This window comes from Parus major, chromosome 7 (genome assembly GCF_001522545.3).
Source record: "Parus major isolate Abel chromosome 7, Parus_major1.1, whole genome shotgun sequence".
Lineage (NCBI taxonomy): Eukaryota > Metazoa > Chordata > Aves > Passeriformes > Paridae > Parus > Parus major.
The window spans coordinates 10,444,530-10,467,930 of NC_031776.1; the positions used below are offsets into that span (position 1 = coordinate 10,444,530).

Sequence of the window (23,401 nt, forward strand, 5' to 3'; positions counted from 1 at the left end):
TAAATTTCTGTGCACATAGCAAAGACTGGAAAGAGTTACATTTTGGATCTGGAAGTTTGCAGCACACACACATCATGCTCAGAAGCCTTTCCAGTTCCCCACTTCTTTAGTAGCAGCTAAGATTGTCATGTAATCACAGCATATAGAAATTGTGGAGCTGCTATGAAGAAATGTAACTCTATCCCAGTGTGAGTGTTTAATGGACAGACTCTCCAAGCCCCAACAGCCTGAAGCACTGGTGGCACTGTGAACACCCTTTTGAGATGGTGGAGAGCTCTAATACCCCTTCTCACCACTTCTTCCTCTTTCCTAAACTCTATCTCATGCTCAAATCGAAGAGATAAGAAACTCTGCATGGCGATATTTCAAGAGAAAAGGGAGGAGAGACTGTCATTTCTAATCATCTCCCAAAGCCCCAGGTGTCCTGGGTTCACATATGCACAGCCTCTACATGTGGAAGAAGAAAATTAATCTAGAGGCCCATTCCCAGTTCTGGAGAATATAATTAAAGAAAGATACCACGGGATGATGCCTTATTCAGAACATGGCACCAACACTGGAAAATCCCTGTAATCTACCAGAGATACCATTTCCCCATAAGGCACAACCTATACTGCTGCCAGCATTCTCCTATGTACCACAAATATAGAGTATCTGATTGGGGATTTCAACTAATAAAATTGTGCTAAAGGAGAAAACAAGATATAAATAGCTGCTTCACAAAGTCCTATGTAGGAAGATGAAGACACTGTACACATCTTCTCAAAGAATAGGCTGAACAGCTCTCACATAATCCACCTATATTCTCTTCTTACTGGCACAGGGAACCAGAGCAGACCTCAGCACTGAGGGAGCATTACTAGCCCAACACGCCAAGGAAGCTTTGGGAAGTTTATCGTTTTCACAATCTGATTGATTTCAAAGGTCACCCTGGAGGAAAAGCCTCAATCTGGTTCCTGCCGACACAGTCGTTTCCCACAGCCAGTATCTATTCTCTGCTCTTGGCACTCACTCAGGTGGTGGGATGTGGGTTGCACTGTGGGTATCTGCATCTTAATGAAAATCTATTTTACTCCCCCAAAGCCTATTGTTCATTTGGAGGCATGGAGAATTACTGGTTGTTTCATACTGAAGGTCTTAAGACAGGTATACACACCAAAGAAGCAAAAACTTTCTGAGTAAGAAAAAACTTTGGAACTAAAGAATTATCCTAAAAATCTAAGATGCTTAAAATACTATAGTAATTCAGGGTTAAAACTATTTGGAATTTCTTCTAATCAGAAAAAAAAAACAAAAACCCTCCTTTCTTCATTTGACATCTGAGTTCATGGTGGATGAAAATCCAATCAGGGGAGCCTATCAGCACTAAAACAGCTCTCATGTTTCCCAGGTGATGACCCCAGTTTACAGTTTATCACAGATTAAGTAATTTGAAAAGCTCATGCAGTACGAGTCCCAACCAGTGTGACCAGTCATCACTGTAGTGTAGATGGAAAAGATCAAAGCCAAGCCATTAAAATTACAATCTAGGAGAAAAAAATTAAGTATTAAACAAAATTGATAAATTAGAGATTAATCTGCAAGATTTTTTGAGAAATGCTTTCGTCTAGAAGAAGGGTTCTAGACTAAACATGTAATACTGATGAAAGTCAAGAGGCTGTTCAGTCAAGCCATGCTGAAAATTAAGTTTTACCCAATCTCATAATCAGGAATCATTTTATTGCTGGAGGTGCAAAACAGTGACCTTTTTGTTACCTCCTTTACCTGCTTCTCAGGTGAAATGTTTTTGATCACATGTTCAAAGCAAACTGAAGATACCAAGGCGCATCATCTGGAGATGTCTAGAGAGCACTGCTAATTTAGAAAAAGTAAGGTAAGAGTTTGAAATCTGAACATTTTGTGTTAAGGCTGAGCTAACAAGCTCTTTACAAATGAAATGGGGGCACTTAGGGACTCAAGCCAGCTTTTATCCCGGTATGTAGTGTACAAAAGCCTTCATATTCCATTCACTGTGGTGAGCACCTCCATATGACCTACATAAACAAAAGGAATGTCATACCTGAAGCATCTTCTGAGTCACTTTTATATTGAAAGAAAATATTAGCCAATGTAACTAAGTATCACAACCAAAACTTTTGAGCGATGTTGGCAGAACTGCAAAATTATGCTATTATTATGGCTGAGGAGTTTTCTGCCAGTAGAGGAAAGGGAATTTTCAGTGTTGTGTCTCACAAACGACAGGAAGGCTTGACATGTTGATGGGAAGAACGATGTACACTCTCCCTCAGCCTCAGTGAGACAGCAGAACCCTCCACCAGCAACTGCACCCAGACAGAAAATGGTCTCAACATTGTTACCAGCATTTTAGGCCCTTCTTGTGTACAAAGAAAACCATTTCAATTTTGAGCTTGCAAATCAATGAATAGGTCTTCTTTCCTGCTGAAACAGACCTCACATTTATCATAGTGAATAAGATGCTTTTGAGCCCATCTGAGAATCCCCCATGGCAAGCAGTTCTGCTGGTCAGTGCCTGCTCACCCATCCACCCAGGACCACATCACTGTCACCTTCCTCCTCCCGCCCACGCCTCGCTGCTTCCATCTCTGAATGACGGCCAGCACCTCCCAGCTCTACAGGAATAAATCTCCAAACCACAAACCTCTAACATCCCTTCCTCCTCCTACCCCCAAGGCAATGAGTTACACTCTGTTTAGCTTGAGTCACGACTTTTCTTCCCATCTTCTTCCCCTGCATTTTACTCAAATTTATAAACAGAGGAAGAGGGCACTAGAGGTGCTGTAAGAGAGATGAGCAAGGGACGCCTGCTCCACAAGAGCCATGCCCAAGGGTGCTCACTCAGCCCATACAGAGCAGGGCAGCCCAGAATACACCGAGCTGCTGTTCCCAGGGCAGGGAAAGCTGCCGTGCTGGAGGAGGAACAGGGCAGGCAGGCGTGGCGATGGCTGCCAGTCAATTCACACCTCAGCATTAGCCTTCTTCACTGTGCACATATGGGCTGCACAGCCAACTGCCCAGCTGCACACACCCCTCCCTCACTGCAGCCAAGGAGAGAAAAACATCACTGCTTTCCACTCAAATGACCCACTTTACTGCCACAACAAATCTTTTTTGATATCTTCTCTTCTGGATCTGCTTTCATGTATGCATTTTTAGATATTCAGTGGAATAACTATTTCTAAATAGAAGGTGTGATGTCTTTTAAGTGAGTGCAAATATTATGTGCAAAGCCACAGTAAAGGGAGAGTACACAGTAGTCAGTTTAAATCCTGCTCCCTTTACTGATTTTCACAGTAGAAGCAGTAAAGCATTTGTAGGGAGCTGATACAATATAACACAAAGTGGATTAAAATTAAAAGAGGAAAAAAATAAAAACCTTACTTCAGGGACTAACACTTTCCTGCACATAAATATATGTGTAGCTGTGCTAACTCTGGATACTACACATTTGATATGTATGTTTTAAACTTAGACACAAGTACACAGCTTACTGTTATAACTTGGAAGTACATAAGAAGTTAAAAAAAAAAATTGAAAAGCAAACAAGTTTTTTTCAGTTGTTTCTCCTAGAAATGACAGAAAATTTATTGTATTTCATCTTGGGGTATGGACATTAGTAGTAATTCTCTGACAATATTTATATGAGAAGCTTTAAAGCTATATGAAGTTGGTAAAGTCATTATTCTTATTACACAAAATTATCTTCAATCCTTTTGTTCGCCAAACCACCACCAAAAGATGATATTATTTCAGAATATTCCCTGTATAATACAGAGCAGCAGACTGTGGAAGTAATAGATATTTTGCTTTGGTGGATATAAAAATCAGGGGAGAAAAAAAGAGAGAATCAGTTCATAAAACCACAACTTGCGTAACTGGCTTTGCTTAAATGAAAAACAAATCAACTGATCATTTCCTGGCAGATGAAGCATTACATTCAAACAGAATTTAAGAATTTTATTCTTTAATTATTTAGCCATATTCTTACACTCACCCACTATATTCCGTTTTTATTTAAAACTGTTTATAAAGCAGATAGATTCTGAAGGAGAAACTCTGTCTCAAACTACAAGAAGTTTGAAAAGGAAAACATCAAAACCAAATCATCTCAAATCAACGTATTTTAAAAACTTACATCCATGCCTCCTATACTGTTTAACTTTCTCTCTTGGCAAAACTATTCCAAGAATTTTATAAGACTACAAATATATTTGTTTAATCCCCCAGTCCCATCTCTCCACGGACGGCTTTTAGGTGGATTTGTTAATAAATTGTTAATAAGCAGTGGCACAGCCTTGGCGGGGGAGTTTCCCAGGTGAGAGCTGAGCCCTCGTGGATCCAAGCTCATCACTCGCCACATTGCTAATGAGACAAGTGCAGCCCAACACGAGGTTAATTGTCAGAAGCAATAATCTAAATTAAACTGGCCAACATTCAAGTAAAAGGTACCATTTAAAATATCCTCTTCCAATGAAAGCAATCTCAGGAGTTTATTTGCCTACTCAATATAGAATTCCAGGTTTTAAAAAAGCCCTACTTCTTCCCCTCTAAGGAACCAAAGCAATTATTTTTAATACAGTGACATATGTTAGACAAAAGTATTAAAGAGGGGGCTTCAATTCCACTTCAAGTCTCAATGGAATTTTCCCTTATGTGATCACACATCTGAGCTCAGATTTTGCCCTAACCAGTGAAGATTTTTTGTTAAACAATTGCTATTAGCTGATAAGAAATCTTTCCACAAATAATCCCGAAACATGGAAGACCTAGTGTGATGTTCCCAGCACTGAGAAATATAATTAAAACAACATGGAGAACTAAAAAAAAAAGTAAAAAAAAAGTGAGAGTTCACAAAAACATTTGAGAAACAGCTCAAGTCAACTCCAAGCTCACTTGGTTTTGGCTGGGACTCTGGGCTCACAACAGCTTCAGCCCGCCAAAGTAAATATAGCCACCCGTTTGTTCCCAATGCTTTCACCCAGGGAGGGACCCGCTCCTTTGCTTTCCCCTGCTACGATAATGACATGTCTGCTAGGATTTAACTGGGGTTCACATCCCTGCCTGCCTTTGAAACAATTATTATTCTGTTAATTGTGAGAAGAAAAGGACTTAAGTGCCACCTCGGACTGACATAATAACCAATACCTTCCAGATAATTATTATGTGCTGTAATTAAAATAACGCACATCATTTAGGCAAAAAGTTTTAAAATACCTTGGGTAAGTAGTTGGGGATGTAATTCCACACAGGGAATCTGTTTAATTGTGGTTGTAACCATAGAGGAAAAATATAGCATTTAAGATAAATATTATCCATTTACAATGCAGAGTTAGTATAAAAAAGCATCTAATAAACACGAATGTTGTGGTTGTAGCTGCAATGTTTTATGCACATGTTTACCCACAAGGAATGACTGCAACATGTATGAAAAAGTAGTTTACAATTAACCATTTTTATATTTTCAAAATTATTTAGTTCTTTGTCATTTTTAAGAAAATCTGGTAAGTGGAAAAAAACCTCCTCTTCAAAGCACTCAGTCATCTGCATTAGTGACCATCAGAATATCCAGGTTTGCAGAACTCCTTAATTTTAGCCTTGAACATGAGATTATTTTAAGGTGGGTAATGCAATGAAAAGCCTCTCAATTAAATAACAATAAATGCAACAAGAAAGAAAAATGCCTCACAAAATACTAGGAAAGACAGTGGATTCAAGTAAGTAATATTAAAAAAAATTGGCTCAGCTTTTAATGATATTGCACAAGTGCCTTTCTTTTTCTAACACAAAGTTGAACTCTTGAATCACTACAGATGCCTTAGTCTAAGGGGTAGCTGGCAAACACGATGGCATGAAAAGCATCTTGCATTAGACACAGCCGGTTCCAGATTAAGATGCTGACATGAACTAGTTAGAAACGTTTTTACATTTCTCTTTTATTAAATTCCCATTTGGGAAGCTGCTGGTCCCTCTTCCAAAGTTGTAAAATTCAATCCACAACACAGAAGCTCTGTCACATTCCATTCCTTGGATGCATTGGCCAGTCGACTGCCTACTCAGGAACCCAAGGAGAGCGTACAAAACGACACTCTCAGTGTACTAAAATGAACTCTGGGAGTTTGACAGAAGCACACGTTTACCTCTGTTAACCAGCACAAACACCTGCAGCAAGCCGCACTAGTAGGACAACTAAAGATGATTTTTTGAAGACAATTGGCAGTGGCAAAACAGAAGATTCTAGAGTTGCTGAACTTTGATGCAGGTACTAATCCTAGGCTACTGCCAGCGCTCTTCCTGCCTGATTCTTAAGTGCATACAAAAGCAAACAGCAGATGGTCAATTCATAAAACCAGCAATATTGGCATAATCAGCACAGAGCCACCGGCCTGTGCCTGCATTCAGCCAGGCAGAGGCTGACTGATCAACTGAGATCGACTAAGCCAAGACCAGAGATGCTTGGAGAACACCTACAGAAAGGACTTCACTCACCAGGGCACCCTGAGGAAGGTTCTTCATTGTCCAGGGTAATCCATTTACAAAAAACATTTTTCATTTCTTTCCCTATATAGTGGTTGGTTCTCTTTCTCCTTTTAAATCTGAATGTCCTATTTCAGATGTGGGAAACAAGCATTTTAATCTTCATTTCTCCCCGAATGTTATCAAAGGACAATAACACAGTCTCACTTAAAAATGTAAGGAAGTACTTTAGCAAATAGCTGCTATGGATGTAAGGACACTGTTTTGTTTTCAGCATTTAAGGCAAAAAAGAAGAGTCCAAGCAGCTTTTTAAATTGCACTAAAAAGACACTAGGCAGCATCCATTTTATCAGTTCTGTTTCTGAAGCTTATTCTTCATCGTTTCATTGCTGATTTGAAGAAGGGCACAACTGCAACAAGGTCAGACCTGTTAAGTACTCAGGACACAGAAGGTCAAACAAGACAAGCAACATAAAACAGGCTTGTTTTTTTCCTTTTTCTCTCAAATGAAGTAATGTCCCATGGAAGTCTTCTTCTTGCCTGACACTTTGCACCTCCAGCAGCCAAGAAGCAAAAGGCACATTAGACAGCTGTAGGACTTCTATCTGGAAGAAACGCAACATTTCCTGTCCAAATCCAAAGACAATGAACCCAGCCTGGCAAACTATCCAGCAGCTGTGTAGGCCAGATTGGTGAGGTTATAGTTAGCTATTTCTTTCAGTTTAAAGCCCAAACTGCAAATGTTTATTCAGTCTTACAGATTTAGCAACTCAAGCATGCCGGATGATGATCACCTTTGCAAGGCTAAGCTACTATTTATCACTAGTTAGAATTAAATAAAAGCACAAAGACAGATTTTGAAAACCTAGAGCACATTCAAAAAATTACACTCTGCTCCAACACCTAACACAGTAATAGATTCTCACAGGAATAGCTATTTCGCTGGCAAGATAGTGCAATAATGCAATTACTGCCATTTAATTAATTTATATTCTCAAAATCTGTCTCCTTACAATTTCTAAGTATTTCGCTTTAACATCAAGACAGCATTTTCTGCCCTGGTTTGCCATAGCAACCCTTACAACAAATGGTAGTTGTCTATAAAAAGGGGGGGACTCTTTGAGTATGCATGCAAGGTTTAGTATGGTTTGTTTTAAAGCAGGTCAGAGCACAATGGACCTTTTCTGCCATGTGGGATTGAACACCAACAAATCTCACTTCAAGGGCTGCCATGCTCTTCTGCAAAATGAAATGACACCACTGCTAAGTCTGGATGTAATTACAGATATGAAAGGATGGCTATGAAAGTTGTTTGCATCTTCCTCTCCCTCCTCTACTATAGATATATTTGCCATACCGCTGGTAACATCCTGAACAAGCAACATGCAGCAGACTTAACATTTCCTTTCATTTTAAGTATTCGTATACATTGGTGGCTGTTAAAGCACATTTACCAGTAAAGAATGAGACCTTTGTCTGTCTATTGCCAGCAGAGCTCTGCCCTGCCTGCCTGCCTGTGCAGCCCAGGGCAAAAGTTATACCAAGAAGCCTCGACCTCCGGCCCAACAAGGACACTTAAGTAGGGCTAAGGGTAATCCCAACTTCTCCTTGCTCATTCAGCTTCTCGAGTTGTTTAAAGCAATCATTACCAACACAGCTACATTTTGTGGTCATATTATAAAATGAATCATTGTTCAACAGTCCAAGATTGCTAAACTTCTTTTATGTGTGGTTTAGAGTAGAGTCACTGGTTGCTCAGACCCCTCAGAGCTGTACTCCCCCAGTCCAGTCACAGCAGGGAAAGCGCTCGTCTTTGGCGCTACTCCAAACATAAGATGGTGTAACTGAGCAGCATTTGGCCTCTAGTGTTCCTTCTCACCAGATGCCCATGAGATAGCCAAGATTTTTTTCAGCACTTCTATATGAAGAGCTTTTACCTCTAAGAATCTCTATTGTGCAGTTTTAACACATCTTCTTTACTTCTGGGAATTAAAAAATAAATGTGAATATCTACCACTCTTTTTGAGGTACTCTGATTATACTCTCTGAAACATTACTTCTCAGTACATGTTCCTACAGGCACAATTTCTGTTTTAAGAGAACCTGTGGAATATCTGATGTTGGGATTTGGTAGGAGTGAATGAATGCTCCATTATTCACCCTGGTGGTACAGCAGTGGTTGCTCTGAAGTTTTATAATGCAGCGTATTGCTGTAATGACATCATATGACATCATAAATCTCCTACAATTTCTAAAGCTTCTGATGAATGTTTCTCCATAAGCACCTTGCTAATAAATTTTTTAAAAAAGTTAATAAAATAAAAATCTTTTTATTTAGAAGTCTAAAGACAAGTACTAACCACCTTGTGCTTTAAAACCAAAACTCTTTCACCTTAAGCTTCACAGAAAAGAAGGCACCATCTTTACACACGGATGAAGTCAGACAGGATACCCTGCTTTCCCCCACTATGTGAAAACCTCACAAAATATATGAATCTTAATTTGAATTAGTATTTTTTAAAAGCTCTCTGTAAAGAAAAAGTTACTGTATTTCTCCTTATTACGAGTAAGTGTTCATGTTTCAACCACAAATAGTCCAAATTAACAACTATTTTCTCCTTCTTCTAAAACCTTCTTACATTACATGCATACTCAAAACTACTTCAAACAAACTTCTCAGGCCTTGCCAAAACGGTGGATATTTGCTATCCCCACCTTCAATCAAACACAGACACACACATACAACTAAAGCAACACCTTACCCTACTTTAAGGCTCTTAACCCCAGGCTTCACGTGTCTCCCTACTCTGCAGCTTTGTCCTTCCTCCAGCCTTAAGGAAGTACTTTGAAACCAAGTCAAAGCTTAGATATATTAAGACATACATGGCTCCTTACTCTCAGTCTGAAGAGTTTCCCACACTTCTGGCCTCTGAGAACACAGGCTTTCTCCATGACTCTGAAGTGGTAGGAGGATTCCCACAGGCAATCCCAATTTTGCTGTCCCAGTCTTCGTCACTGTGTCTCAGATATTCACATAAGCAAGCAAGAACCCAAACCCAAACTTTGAGGATATATTAGAAATAACAATCAAATTACTCTGAACATCATTAATCAAAAAGTATCCTGCAAAAGGATGACTTTCAACATAAGGAAGAATGTTCTGTAGTAAAATGGCTTTTGACTGTCTCCTGTAGCTAAATAACTCATTCCAGAATAGCTGTATTGAGTTCGCTTTTCCATATTAGGATACAGCCGAGAACTTACATGGATAGAACACCCTAAACAAGCTAATATACATAAAACTGTGTGAACCCGTGTTGCCTATGATCCTAACCGACCTCACAACACATTATTTACTTTTTCATATAAAACAAGTTTGAAATACAGCTTGAAATACATCTGGAAACAAAAATCATGTTTCAACCTCTGCCCTCAATTGCATCAGTGGAAATCAAAAACTCCACTGACTTCAGAAGTATTTGACTTTATATTTACAGTTTGTAACTGAAAACATAGCTTAATTTTCTGGTAAAGAATCCCTTATTGAAGCTACAGCACTAACAACTATGAACACTAACAGCACTGCGTGAGCCGATTCTGGACCCTACATCACAGCACTGGATGCCCATTTAATTTTCCTGTTTCACTTAGTCTTCACACCAAGACAGAACTTTCTAGTTCCATTTTTGGCCTTACTACAATAGTAGTAGAACCCTGATTTCAGTTTCCACCATGGTGAGGAGTATTTTTCTCTGAGATATGCACCTCATGCTTGCATTTTAAGAGGTCAGAACATTGTCTACTGCTACCAGCTTTTTCACTCCTATGCTTAACTCTTCCTACTAAGGATGCAAATGACATTGTCAATGACATTGTCAGCCTGGACTTCCCTTGGCTGAAAAAGTCATGTTTGTGATGAGCAGTTCCTGCTTTGGCATCTCTGCTCCTTTCTCACCTCTCTTCACAGGACATCTGCTGGAAAGCTCTGCTTTTCCATAACCTTAACACTATTAGCTCCCATAAGTCACTTCCAGCCCCAGTTTCTGCCAATCCCTGTGCTGTTCTGCCAGAACATCTGTAAGATGCTAAATAATATGTATAGTTTTAGGGAAATATCTAATCTGCTATTTTTGAAAGTTCAAATTGCTTTGCTGCCAACAGCTAGGAATATGATAACAAGGTATTACTTAGTACTGAAATCCTCTTTTTTTCTGGAAAGAATTAGAAAACGTATGAACTGTCCTATAATATTCAGTGGTTTGCTGAGCATAACTATGGTCCAGCCACATGCCATAGTGTATATATAGCCTTACAAGTTTATAACATACTGAGGTTTCTGCTTAATTTAAATCTGCTACTGAATTCTAATATCCATTTCTCTCGTTTCCCTGTCTCCACACATCCCCCACTGACACTCGGTGCCAAAGGCTGAGAAATAACAAAAGGGCCACAGGAGGCCCTAGGCATGCTTGAAACTAAGCAAGCCCCAAGTACGATTACACTGTCACATGCCTGCACGCCTGCAAAGTAATGTGCTTCAGAGAGCAAGACTGCATCCCAAAGTTACCAACCAGCTCCTTTTTGTTCCCAGCAAATTAAAATGCTTGGATTCTTTTCTATTCCATGTTCTCATGCCAAAGACAGGATCATGCTAACAAGCTTCTGATGGAATCCTCTAAGAATTTTTTTTTTAATCTTTACAAATTAAATTTTTACAGAGAAGATGAAGCTCCCCTTTTCAAGAGCCCCAGAAATATAACAAAATGTCAAGAATTAACAATGCCAGATACTACACTCCTACGCGGGGTTAAATTTTTTTTCCAAACAGCACACAGAACTCTGTCCCACCCATCAGATGAGCTACTATACTGCTATTAGCGTTCTGGCACCTCCTTCTGTACAAACATAGCCCTTTTGCTATAAAATATGTTATATAAAAGACTTAATCCATCAAGCACAGAAATAAGGGATTTTTTTTCCTTCTAGACTTGAACTTATCACTCCTTGTGATAAGTTATATGCTATGATAACAGCACCTTCTTCCCCCCAGATACATCACACAACTAGCTGGATGTAAAAAGACGTTCAGTAGGTGTATGAAATAGGGGAAACCAGCCTTCCTTTATATAGAGAAATGGCTACGACACAAGGCCTGACTCAATGGGCCAATGCTCCACGACAAAATTAGAACATATTCCATCTATCTCCCTGTTAAATGACAAACTGCACCCCTCAACTGTCCTGGGAAAATACCTGCAGGTTTTGTAAAAGATAAATGCTATGCCAGTATAAGAAGTTATTTTGTCATCAACCAATTAGGTTTTGTATCTAAAAATATGTGGACAAGGGGCTACCCACCTACTACAGGATACACATGCCACGGCAACATTGCTGCAAATGCACATTTAGATAAACATCTTGCCATACTGCACACACAATGGTTTTAATAGTCCTAAATACAGTTCAGTTAACAGCAGCTTGCATCCATACCGAGTTCCTGGATACGTGACCAGATAAAATCTAGCGAAAATGCTAAGCGCTCAAAGGAAAACAAAGTACACGCTTTCTATTAATTGCACTGGAGTTAACACTGCCATCATGTAATCCGTGGTGAAAACATGACTTTTTTAATGTATTTTTTAAATTTCTTGTGATCTATTAAAAGACATTCTATTTAAACAGCATTGCACAATTTCCAGACAACTGAATCTGTGAAAAAAGCCTTATGGCTTTGTGTCAGGTCTTGCCATATTATTATGGTGCAAAGGCTACATAAATTTATCTCCTTCTAATTCTGGATTTTTTTAAAATATGAAGACACTGGAGGGTTTGTTTTTTTTTTTCCATCTGCAGCTAAGATTTCTCTATCTCCTTCACATTTACATGCAAAATGTGAATTTGTGCACAAGAGACCCAGATTAAAAAAAAGATACAGATTCAAGGAGAAGCCTTGAAGATGTATGGTGACAATTTTGTTCTTTAACAGCCCCTCCTTCCACAAAATTGACATTGGGGGCACCACAGTGCCAGGACTGTACCTGCAACTCCATCCCAACTCTGGTCAGCAAGGAGAAGAGTGGGACGAGGATTTACTGGACCTCAGTGGCCTGGTGCCAGTCCTTACTACGCTACCAAAAATCCCACTGAAATCCCTCACAAAATCACGACATTGCTTTTACACACAGTGTAGAAAAACTTGTCTGTCTCTCTTCATTTTTGCTTTCTCCCTCTCTCCTTTCCTGTATTGACACACACTCAAAACTGTGAAGCACAAGAAGTTCCTGCAAAATAAAGTTTTAATACAGAGCTACAGAAAGCTAAGGGGAAAAAAAAATAAATCCCATGTTTGAACGATTACAAAAATGTGCCTTAACCCTTTTATTGAAATCACTTTGGATTATTAGGCACACTTTTTTTTAAAAGGGTAATCCACATTTCACCATAAATGTTAATTTTTTTATCTCAAACCAGAACACAGAAACTCTCTAGCTAAAATTATTACATTTCTTTCCTACTCACCTTTATGAAGTGACATATTACCTTTTTGGCACCCTTCTACAAAAATTCACAAATCCATCCATACATGGGGATTTAGACAATTTGGCATTGATCTTTTAATATCTAGGAATAACAGTCAGCTTAAGAGAAGCAGCTTTGCATTAGTAAACTTCATGATAAAAGTACTTCTGGATAAATAAATAAAGAAATAAATAAAGGAACGTCTCTGTTATGCAATTCCAAACTAATCCTTCTGATAAATTTATTAATTCAACTCCACAAAGGTCAGTATAATATTAATTTGTTCCTTGCACTAAGTTATGTATTAGGGTTTCATCTAAGCTGGTTAAACAGACGTTTAGCAACATTCAAACAGGATTAGCACCAACAATGACACAGTGCAGTACAAAATGGTAAATGTAATATACAATATTTTAAAGTTTCAATGACAGAATACAATTCTATACATATATATATATACACTATATATATATATATACACACACTATATATATATACATATATATAATTCTATAAAAAGTTACAAAAGACAAATCTTTAATAAATGCCAGCTTCTAATGAATTCTGCCATAAGGTTAATATTCAATTCTCAGATTACTATGTCACTTGATAATGTTCAACACCCCATTGTTTCCAAAGCTTTTTTTACATTGTTCACAAAACCTACTGTGTTTTCAAGGCAGGAAGGCACAGCTGTTCAGGATTCTACCTGAGGGAGGGATGTCCTAACTGTGCAGCAGAATGGCATCCCCTCCAGTTGTATGACACCAATGGAGCCAGGGCAGGACCTACATTTCCCTTTACATCAGGGAAATGCCCCACATCCAGCAAACTGTTCTACACATCACCCCCAAGAGAAACCAGACATGAAATTCTTCAACTGTGTGCTCCAGTCTACACAGCAGAACCTCTCTTACCTAGCTGGAAATCATTTTACATGCAGCAAGTCACCTTTTTGCTGAGCTAAAGCACACTTTTGGAATCAACAGGTCTTTGCTTTGTGAACAAAAAAAAAGTTGTATGTTTGATCCACAAAGCAGATCCCATTTCAATAAACGCACATAAAATGTACTTCCCTTGGAACAGATTTATCTCGTTCTGCATAGGGTTTTATTTTATGGGTGGGCCTGGGTTTTGTTGATTTGGGTTTCTTCCTTTCATGGCAATTAGTTGCAAAACACCTTAAGATGCATTGCTAGAATGGCTGCTCGACAAACAGCACTTTGCAACTTATTGTAAAATATTCAGACACTCAGCCCAAACAAATGGTGTCTGTAATAAAAATACTGCCATATATCTTCATTTGTACTAGACCAAATCCATTTTATTTGTTCATTCTGTGTTTTAGTGTCAAAGGTCTCTTAGAAAAGATGATTTATAATTCCTTATGCAATCAGATATGAAATTGTCTTAATCTGCAGAAAATTTATAATGAAGGGACCAGGTTCAACCAGTTCCACGGAAAATATTTTGATAGCATCAAAATAGAAGGCATAAAGATCTTTAGTGTTTTAACAAATTAACACATGCCTTTTGGGTAAATTATTGTACATGCTGTTAATCTTTTAATTAGGTTCTCAATTTCACATACACATTTATGGTAGGGAGGACTTTTAGTGATCAGAAAATGCAAATATATGGTGTTGCTATGCTCTTTTAATAGATATATCAAAAAGGTAAACAACTTCACCCCCCTAAAAGAACTCTAGTAGGTGTAGTCCTTTATTTGAAAGTTCCACAATAAAATATTAATAAACCTCGATTAATATTACTAACAAAATATCACTCTCCATTTTGTTATTCAAATAAATATGGTTTTCAGATGGAGAAAAGTAAGACTTGTTCTCCATGGTTATGCCACAGAAAAGGAAACTTTTATGTTTGTAATGCATATAGCTTTTAGACCCATCACCAACATTTAAAAATATGTAATTGATGTTATCTATATACGCAGATATATAAATAGTGACGTTTGAAGCACATTCTATGGTAGCATTTAACAAAATGCCAATTTTCTCATGCTGACTGCCACATAATACTGCCTAAGCATCTCCTTCCAGGATCTTGAAAAAATACAGTATTATCTATAGCTCATTATTTGATAGAATTTTTTCCTCAAGCATTTGGTCCAGTCTCAGTTTCAAGACAAGATAAACACTTTTTTCTCCCACAGACTATTTCATAGATTCTATAGCTGGTGCCGAAGAAAAACCTACTCAGAAAGGCAGACAAATTGCCATCAGTTAACAATCCCTATGCCAAGGGACATTTTTAGCATGGTGTTGTCTCTGTAAAAGTAGGAATTATCTACTAGCTATGCCAAATAATGATTTTCTGTTAGAAAAAGGAAAAAGGCCAAAATGTGGCTAAGCAGCAAATATATTACAAAAACAAAGTATGAAAGCAATTTAGCTGTGAATCCTGACTGGCACACTCATCTTCCTCCTAGCTTACTTGTTTTTATTTAACTCTTTGTTGGTAACTTGGAAACAGCCAGGTGAAGACAAAGGTGCTACACATACAAAACAGCATGGGAAGTAAAAACAGAATGAGATACAGACCCCAGATCCCAGGGCTATTCTAGTTTTATTGACAGTTATTTCATTCTAGAATAATTTTTCATTTGGAATAAGGTTGAAAATAAAATTGCCCATAAATACACAGAGAAAAATGCCCCAACCTCATCTCATCCAACCTCATGCAATGCCTTTTTTAATCACACCTCTATAAACATGTATTATTATAAATTATCTGGACAAATCAATGGCATTTACTGGTCAAAAGACAAAGTACGAGCAGTTCTCCACAAGCCCTCCACCAGTAAAGCAAGGAAGAGACACGCACCCTGAACAATCAGGCAGCTCAGTGGATGGGAGGAGGGTACACACCCCCACTCCTCTCAGACATAGCTTGAATGTGAACCTTCACCAGTACTCTCCAAGTGGGTTTCCAGTGAGCAGGATAGGAGGTAAGAGGAGGTCACTAATAGCACTGTCTTTTGCTCATCCTTTCCCATTCCATTCCATTAAATGTGGCCATTTAATCTGCTGCAGACCCCCGATGACAAACAATGCAGGAGGGCAGAACGCCCTTGTAAAATTCAGCCGGTATGAAAGGACTCAAACATCAAATACAGTTGCTGACTGACAGCTTCATTTATATTCCAGTAAGAACCAGGAGGATTAAAGCCAGGTCCTTTTTACAATGCTCACGTACAGTGGTGAGAAAGCGTCTGAAGTGACCCTTTGCTGTCACTGCCAGGAGGATCTCTCCTGAAGAGATGGAAGACACTGAACAGGGGGTCAGTGTGTTGGCCTCTTTTACTTTTTAAACCAGGGAACACTTTTAGCACACTCCGATTTTCTATGCCTACTTTGTTAGGTTCTCAGTTTAAAAACAAAATGGTTTTCATGCTTAGTTTGTCAACATGGTTAAAGAGGACTGAGAAGTATTGCTTTACACCACAAGCTTGACAGAGGCCCTGGAGCCGAGCACCTTTGCTCTCCACAGGCTCAAACCAATTTCCCTGAACACAGGTAGCAAGATTCAGAGTGGGGCACTGATGATAAAAAACGGACTTCAGACAGACCAGCCAGCAGAAAGAGCTCTGCTTTCTCTCCAGCAGCACAGCCACTAAAAATGCTGCACAGGGAACGCACACCCGAGGCAAACCAGGGATTCTGAAAGGTGGGATTTACTTCTAAATAAGCAGAAGCCAATCTGGGGGATGTGCCCTACCTCTGTTAGGTTAAAGAAAGAAGCAGCTGGGGGTGGGCTTGGCTTTGTGTGCCTGTGGGGAAGGCAGATGGGGCAGGGCAATCTGCAGCTGGAACAAAAACCAGGCCCTTCACACCACTGGGTTAAAATGCTGCTTCCCTTATCTAGAGGAGGGAATGGACAAAAAATTCAGCAGGTAAGAATATTTTTAAAAAATAAAAAAAAAGAAAAGAGGAAAAAAAAAAGGAAGGAAGAGGAAAAAAACCTACCCTAACACATTAACCAGAACCAAGCTTTGCTCTGCTCATCCTACTGAATGTTTAAATATTTATCTTGCTAGCTAACAGGCTGTTAACTGCACCTCATTTTCCTTCTCTGGACAGGGGAAGACCTAGCCTAACCTAATTTATTTCCACTTTTAAGTAGAGCACTGTATCATTATCAGATTCATGAAGAAGGAAAAAAAATGAGTAAACAAAATTTTATTTTTAATTAAAACTAATAAAGACCATTTATCAGTTTTACTCAAAACTGCTGGTGTTTCTCGGACATGTGGGTTTAGCTGAGAGGTTGGAAAGGAGACAGGAAAAATCTGAATTTATTACACGTTGATCTAAGTTTTTAATTGAGTACACACAGGCCTTTCAGAGTGAACTTGATTTCTATTTCACCCCAAACTACTGCAACGGTCGCTGTGACACAAAAAAAGCTTGTGACTCCCCAGCATTTCTTCACTGGTTTATAACACAGGCAGAATACAGGCAAATCTTTCCCTGAAGAGTACAAAGCTTCAAGAAACCTGTCCTGTAGTGGTATCTTTTCGCACACAGCCTGCACCATAAAGTGAATGGAAAGCATTAAAGAACATGGCCCTCATCAAACTAAAGCACTGATTCACTGTTATAGCCTGAGCAATATTGCTCAGAAACAAAGGAGAAAAGAACAAAAGGTTTAATGATTTCTTCCCATAGCACAGTGCGAGTTTGATCCATTATGACCACGGAACAAACAAATGGCGCACACACCTCTGCAACAGGTTCACTGGAGCCCGTGGGGCTGTCACCAAAACACGGTGCGCTGCTCCAAAGCACTCGACACCAAATGCCCTTTGCAGGTATGTGGGGTCTCACAGAGAGAAGGATGAAAGGGTGTCTCACTGGAACAACCAAAGCCCATTGTGTCCACTCTTCTCCCTCCTTTCCCCCCTGCCCCCTCTCCTGCTTACAAGCCTGCTGTGCTCAGTCACAGACAGCAAATGAGACGGAAAGCAGCGTCAAAAATGCTGAGCTGTTCAGGACTACCTTTACTTACCCTCCTTTAAGCTGTTCAAACACTAATAAATTACCCATTTACTTATACTACCCAGATGTTTGCCATCTAGAAAAATAGATTATTATTTGTAGAAGGGTTTGTTCCATCACAAGAATCCTGTAAATAATATATTGGGATCTGAATGCCAATACCACATGCTAACTTTTGTACGTCAGTTTAGGGGGATGGCAGGGAAGAAAAGGAAAGACAGACGCTTCTTGACCACTAGTCAGAAGTTAAGGACTTTCAAAGAGAGTTTATCAAAAACTCATGTATTTATGCTGTTTGGATAATGAGGTTATATAAAATAACAGCACAAATGGAGAATAAGGATGACAAGTAATCTGAGATTAATTCATTAATTTAATTCTGAGCTTTTGCTTCCTCATATATATTACACTTTTATATAAATATATATGCATGCATGTATATGTATAAAGTGTGTGTATACTAAGCTATAAATGTATCATATATGTTTATATATATAAACCAAAGTAAAACTTAAAATATATTCCATTTATGTATCTATAAATATGACATTCTAACATTTCTTTATATGCCACATTTTCCATAAAAAATGCGACCCTAATTTTAGCAAAGCCTACAAATATAAGGAGCCTCAATCTTTGTTGCTTCTTTTATTTTTTATGTAAGATTTCTTAGGAGTTCTGAGGAACTCTTAAAAAGAATTCTAGGGCTTTAATTGAAATGGCATGAGATGCTGAACCTTTAACAACAGTGTCTTTCAACCCCTGTGTCCATTATGCACAGAAATGCCTATCAAAACCCACAAAGAACCAAGAGGTTTTCAATATTCTCATTAAAACGTGACTTTCTCTCATAGTTCCAGCTAATTGAATTTCACTTACAGTTGTCATGAAGTTTTGTAGGGTAGACAAAACAGTGATTTGCTGGTAAATGATGTATATAGGGAGAGAAATAAATATTTGAGAAGTTCTTAGCCTTCTTTCTTCAAACGTCAGGGAGAAAGACAAAGAGTACAACTCAAGCAATGAACAGTTCAAGAAAGAGCAGCTTTTACAAGGAAAACTTTGATCTGGATGGCTGAGTATCGCTGCAAGAAATCCAGTCTGCTTAGCAATCTCAGACAAGTTGTCATGGAATTGCAGGGCAGAGTTTACTGCAAGATGTTGGTTCGAGCCGTACCCCTCACACACACTACTGTTAAATTATTTGACTTGGGCCTTTTATAATGCCACCTGCAAAACTGGGGAGAAGAAAGGAGAGTTTGCCCATTACAAACACCCCAGTAGAGGCAAGGGGGACAAAGGGGATTACTAAAGGTAAGAAGGTCTTAATTAGAGATGGTATAAAACCTAACTGATGAAAAGAGGTGTGAAGAGAGCTGGGTGGATTTCTTTCATTTGCTTTGGGGTGTTTTGTTTTTAATCATATGCATTTAGTAGGGTGAGAATAGTCCATGTCAAAAGAGTTTGAGCTCAGAGAAATACAGCGGCTTTCCATGGATTGACAACTCTTAGGTGAGACCAACACGCTGTCTCTATTAAAATGAAAAAGTAAGAAGTAGCAGTAAGGAGTGACAGTCGGTAAGTGACCCAATATTTAGCTGTTTGATCACTGTATCATCTTGTTATTTAAGGTATTCTATCACCAATGTCTCTCTATTATTAAACTCTTCTCACTAGAATGTCTTTGATCACATGAATAGGGTGCTACAACTCAGACACAAGTGACAGCGGGCTGAGGGGTCAGAAGATCCCAGATTATAGCAGCCTTGTAATTTATTGCACATTATTCACATGAGAAACCTGAACTCGGGTTTCCTCTGATTTTTCCCATACTTTTACCTCACACTTGTGTAGAAAATACCGTATCTGGCCTTCCCAGCTACAACAAACTTGGCTGTATACATCAAGCACAGTTCAGCAGGGTTTCACCACACTTTTACTGTACCTTTCTCGATACAGAAATATAAAACCAGCTTGTGCGTGTGTGTTCAATACAGCCCCCAGCTGGTATGTTCTCCCTTCACCTGACATTCAGTTGGAAGCTATTGTGGTTCTGGAGACAGCACAGATGGGAATATTTCACAGGATCTTTCCCTACTAATCATCTGCTCAGGTCCTTCCAATTGCCTCAGAGCCCTACCCTCTTGTACCAGCTTAAGCAAATCCATCCTCCCATCGGTATTTACACCCTTCAAATATTTGTACACATGCTTATAATCCCATAAGGGGCAAGATGGTCATGCTGCTCTCACAAAGGCTAGTCTGAGTGGAGGCGCCCAGCACTGTGGCTGCCACATTCTTGCACACAGCAGCCTGGGGCTTGGACAGATTCACTGAACAGCCCCGTATCACACAGATCTGGCCTGCGCTTTGAAGTAATACTAAAACACAGGCCACAAGTGTGAGGGGCCTCCAATTAACAGCAGAGAGCAGGGCTGAGCTCACGCACATAAACCTTTGAAGAAAACGAACACACTTGCAGTCTGGGTTATTTCCCGCCCCAGCCGTGTGCACCAGAGGAGAGTTCTTAACCTGTCTGTGCCTTGGTTTCCTTCCTACACACTCAGAAGAGCCACCTTTCTCTCTTACGGCAACTCACTGCAAAGACAGCTCCATCAGTGCTCCAGAACACAGTTCTCTGTAGAAGCACTGAAGCCAAACTGCCCCACAAGCAATATCAGAGCTTCCCAGTCAGTGCAGCTGGAGTAGGACTGGAGTAGGTCCTGAGGTTCCTCTGGGTGTCAGCTACTCTGGCCAGGCACTGATTGGCCCAACAGAATTCTCCTCTTTCCCACTCCAGTGATGCAAAGCTGACAGGGCTGAGCCGCTTGATCTCTGCTCACTAAGCCACAATCCCCAGAGAGCATCACTCACCTCTGTGTCCAGCTATTGCAACTCCACATGGCAAGGCAAGATACTCCTTTCTTGTTCTTGTACTACACTTTCCCCACTGACCACTACCAACCTCTCCTTCCAGCCTTTCACTCCACCCACCCATGCACAGCTCCTTGCAAGCACAATTTTTCCCCCCTCTTAAGTCTGTAGACAGCATTAGGAAAAACTGAGCACAAGAAGAGAGGCCTCTGAGGCATGAATGCAAGGCACTGCCCCTTGCAACAGCTCTACTCAAGGTAACACATTGCTTAAGAACCAGAGCTTGACAACCTCCACAGTGACAGGGATGGGAAGGATCTCTTGCTCTGTGTTAACTTCCCTCCACTGTTTTCTCACTCCTCCTCCTGTTCAGCTTGACATCTGAGCACCATTTCACTCTTCTGTACACCCCTTTCCTTGTCATGGCCACACATAGCAGCTAACCAAGCAACCATCCTGTCTGTGCCCGTCAGTGCCTGGCTAAAGCTGCCCCCAGAGAGCAGTCAGGGCAGGCACTCCACTCTGCCCTGCCAATACACTGGGCTCAAGTACCTGAGAGGACAAACTCCATTTCAATGATCCATTCAGCTCTGCTAACTTCTGCAGACAATGCTCCTAAGCTCTATGTACACACTTGCAACAGCTAACAAGCAACTGGTCAAAAGCAAAAATGTATATCCACAGGACTTCACACTATTTTCTTTTTCACATGGATTGTATGAAAGTAGATACTAAAAGCATCAAACTAACACTGTTCTTCTTCCACCCCACACTGAGGAGGGAATCAGCTTTCACAGCAGGTCCCAAAGCCACAGGACTGCACGCAGGGTACACCAGATTGCAGTTACTTTCATACTACTTTGGTCCCAGCACTCAACACTGTGTATTCTATGCACCTCCCATCAGTTCCCTTCTCTTGCACAGCCCTGTTAGAATACCTTACCCACAAAAAAAAAATTTCATCAGGGCACGTAAACTTTATTAAACTACATATAGAACAGGTGTCCCTTTAAAGCATGACTCTTTTCCTCTCTAAAAGGCCCATGCAGCAGGGTCCCTACTGTCAGGTGTAGACTCAAGTGATGAAAGAAAAATACATAAATGTTTATTAAACCTTTGTTGCCATTTACACCACCAACTTTCACACCCCAGTGCCAAGCTGTTAACAAATTCCCATGCTGTTCCAGAAGAAATTTCACAGCTCCTGTCAGAAAAGGGAAGTTTCATGAGGGCAGCACTCGCTGGAAAAGTCTCTGCTCCCACCACCATCAACAAAAAAATCAGAACCAGCTGTTTGTGGAATAAATGTGTCCTGCCCAAATTGTATGGGAATAATGAGCTTCTTCCAGGGAGGCATGGGGCCACCTTCATGTATACCTCCTGATCCATTCTTGTCTCAACACTGTTTGTGCTACAATTTACCAATTTACCTAGCATGCAGGAATAAAAATGATCCACAATGAGGCGGGTGACCACAAGTCAGTAGATGAGGCTGAGGCCAGGTGACAGCGGGGTGTGTGTGCTACAGCTCAAATGTTCGGACACAGCATCACCTCCTCGGGGAGCTGTGCAGCTCCAGGCTGCAGCCCAGGCCGGCAGGGCCCCTCCAGGCACACGGCCCCCTCGGCACACACCACCTACCACCCGGTGCCATGTTCCCTTTCTGCCAGCCAGGCTCTGCTGTGCTGCTGTACAGCTGGGAAGCACCAGGCAGGGCTGCACACGAGGCACACATCAACTCGAACCTCCGCAGCTCTGCAGGCAGAGCAAAGGCGGTGAGAAATCTACAGCAATTCTCTCTGCTGCCACAGCTCTTCTTTCCTGCCCAACTTGCCCTTCTCTCTGCCACATCAGACCCTGTTCTAGAAAGAAAAGGCAAAAGCAAAATGCTTCTCGCAGGATGAAGTGAAATTGCAGTTCCCCCAAAAAAAGACGGGGCCGAAATGAAACACTTCCCCAATTCAAAAGGTGTTACATGCTAAATTACAGCTTAGACAGCTTTTACAATACCAAAGCTTTGACAAACTCGTTTACTTTGTCCCTGAAGGACATGGGGACTCCTACTTATGTCACTGCTTTGCAGAGCATGATGCTCAAGGGCATTTTGAAAAATGCACCGGAGGACCTTCAACTTCTCATGCAGACCCTGTAATTCAGTTGATCATAAAAAAGAACTGACTGTTTATTAATATGTTGTGCTAATGGAAATCAATTCCAAGCACTAGAACAAAAGCAGACTTGTCCTACAATCATATTGAATGAAGTAAATAGCTTTATTTCCCCCACCTTTTTAACATCAGAAAGTTGTGTTCCCAAATAAATCCTTAGAATACCAATTTAGTAGCACACTTCTCGTCAGCCCTAGTTAACAAATTAGCACCCTGTACTCTATAAAGCTTTGCATTAAACAAAATAATCTCAGAAATCTATTGGCTGTCTCTGCCTGTACCTCACCCCTCAGCTTACAGACAGCTAGCACAGAGGCAAAATACTACAGA

The 23,401-nt window shown here is 40.1% G+C and overlaps 1 protein-coding gene across 2 annotated transcripts in view; it reads right to left on the bottom strand.

Annotated features, from left to right (window-relative positions):
* The window catches only part of SATB2 (SATB homeobox 2), a 130,374-nt gene that overhangs the window by 84,353 nt on the left and 22,620 nt on the right, over window positions 1-23,401 (bottom strand). The window lies entirely within an intron of this gene.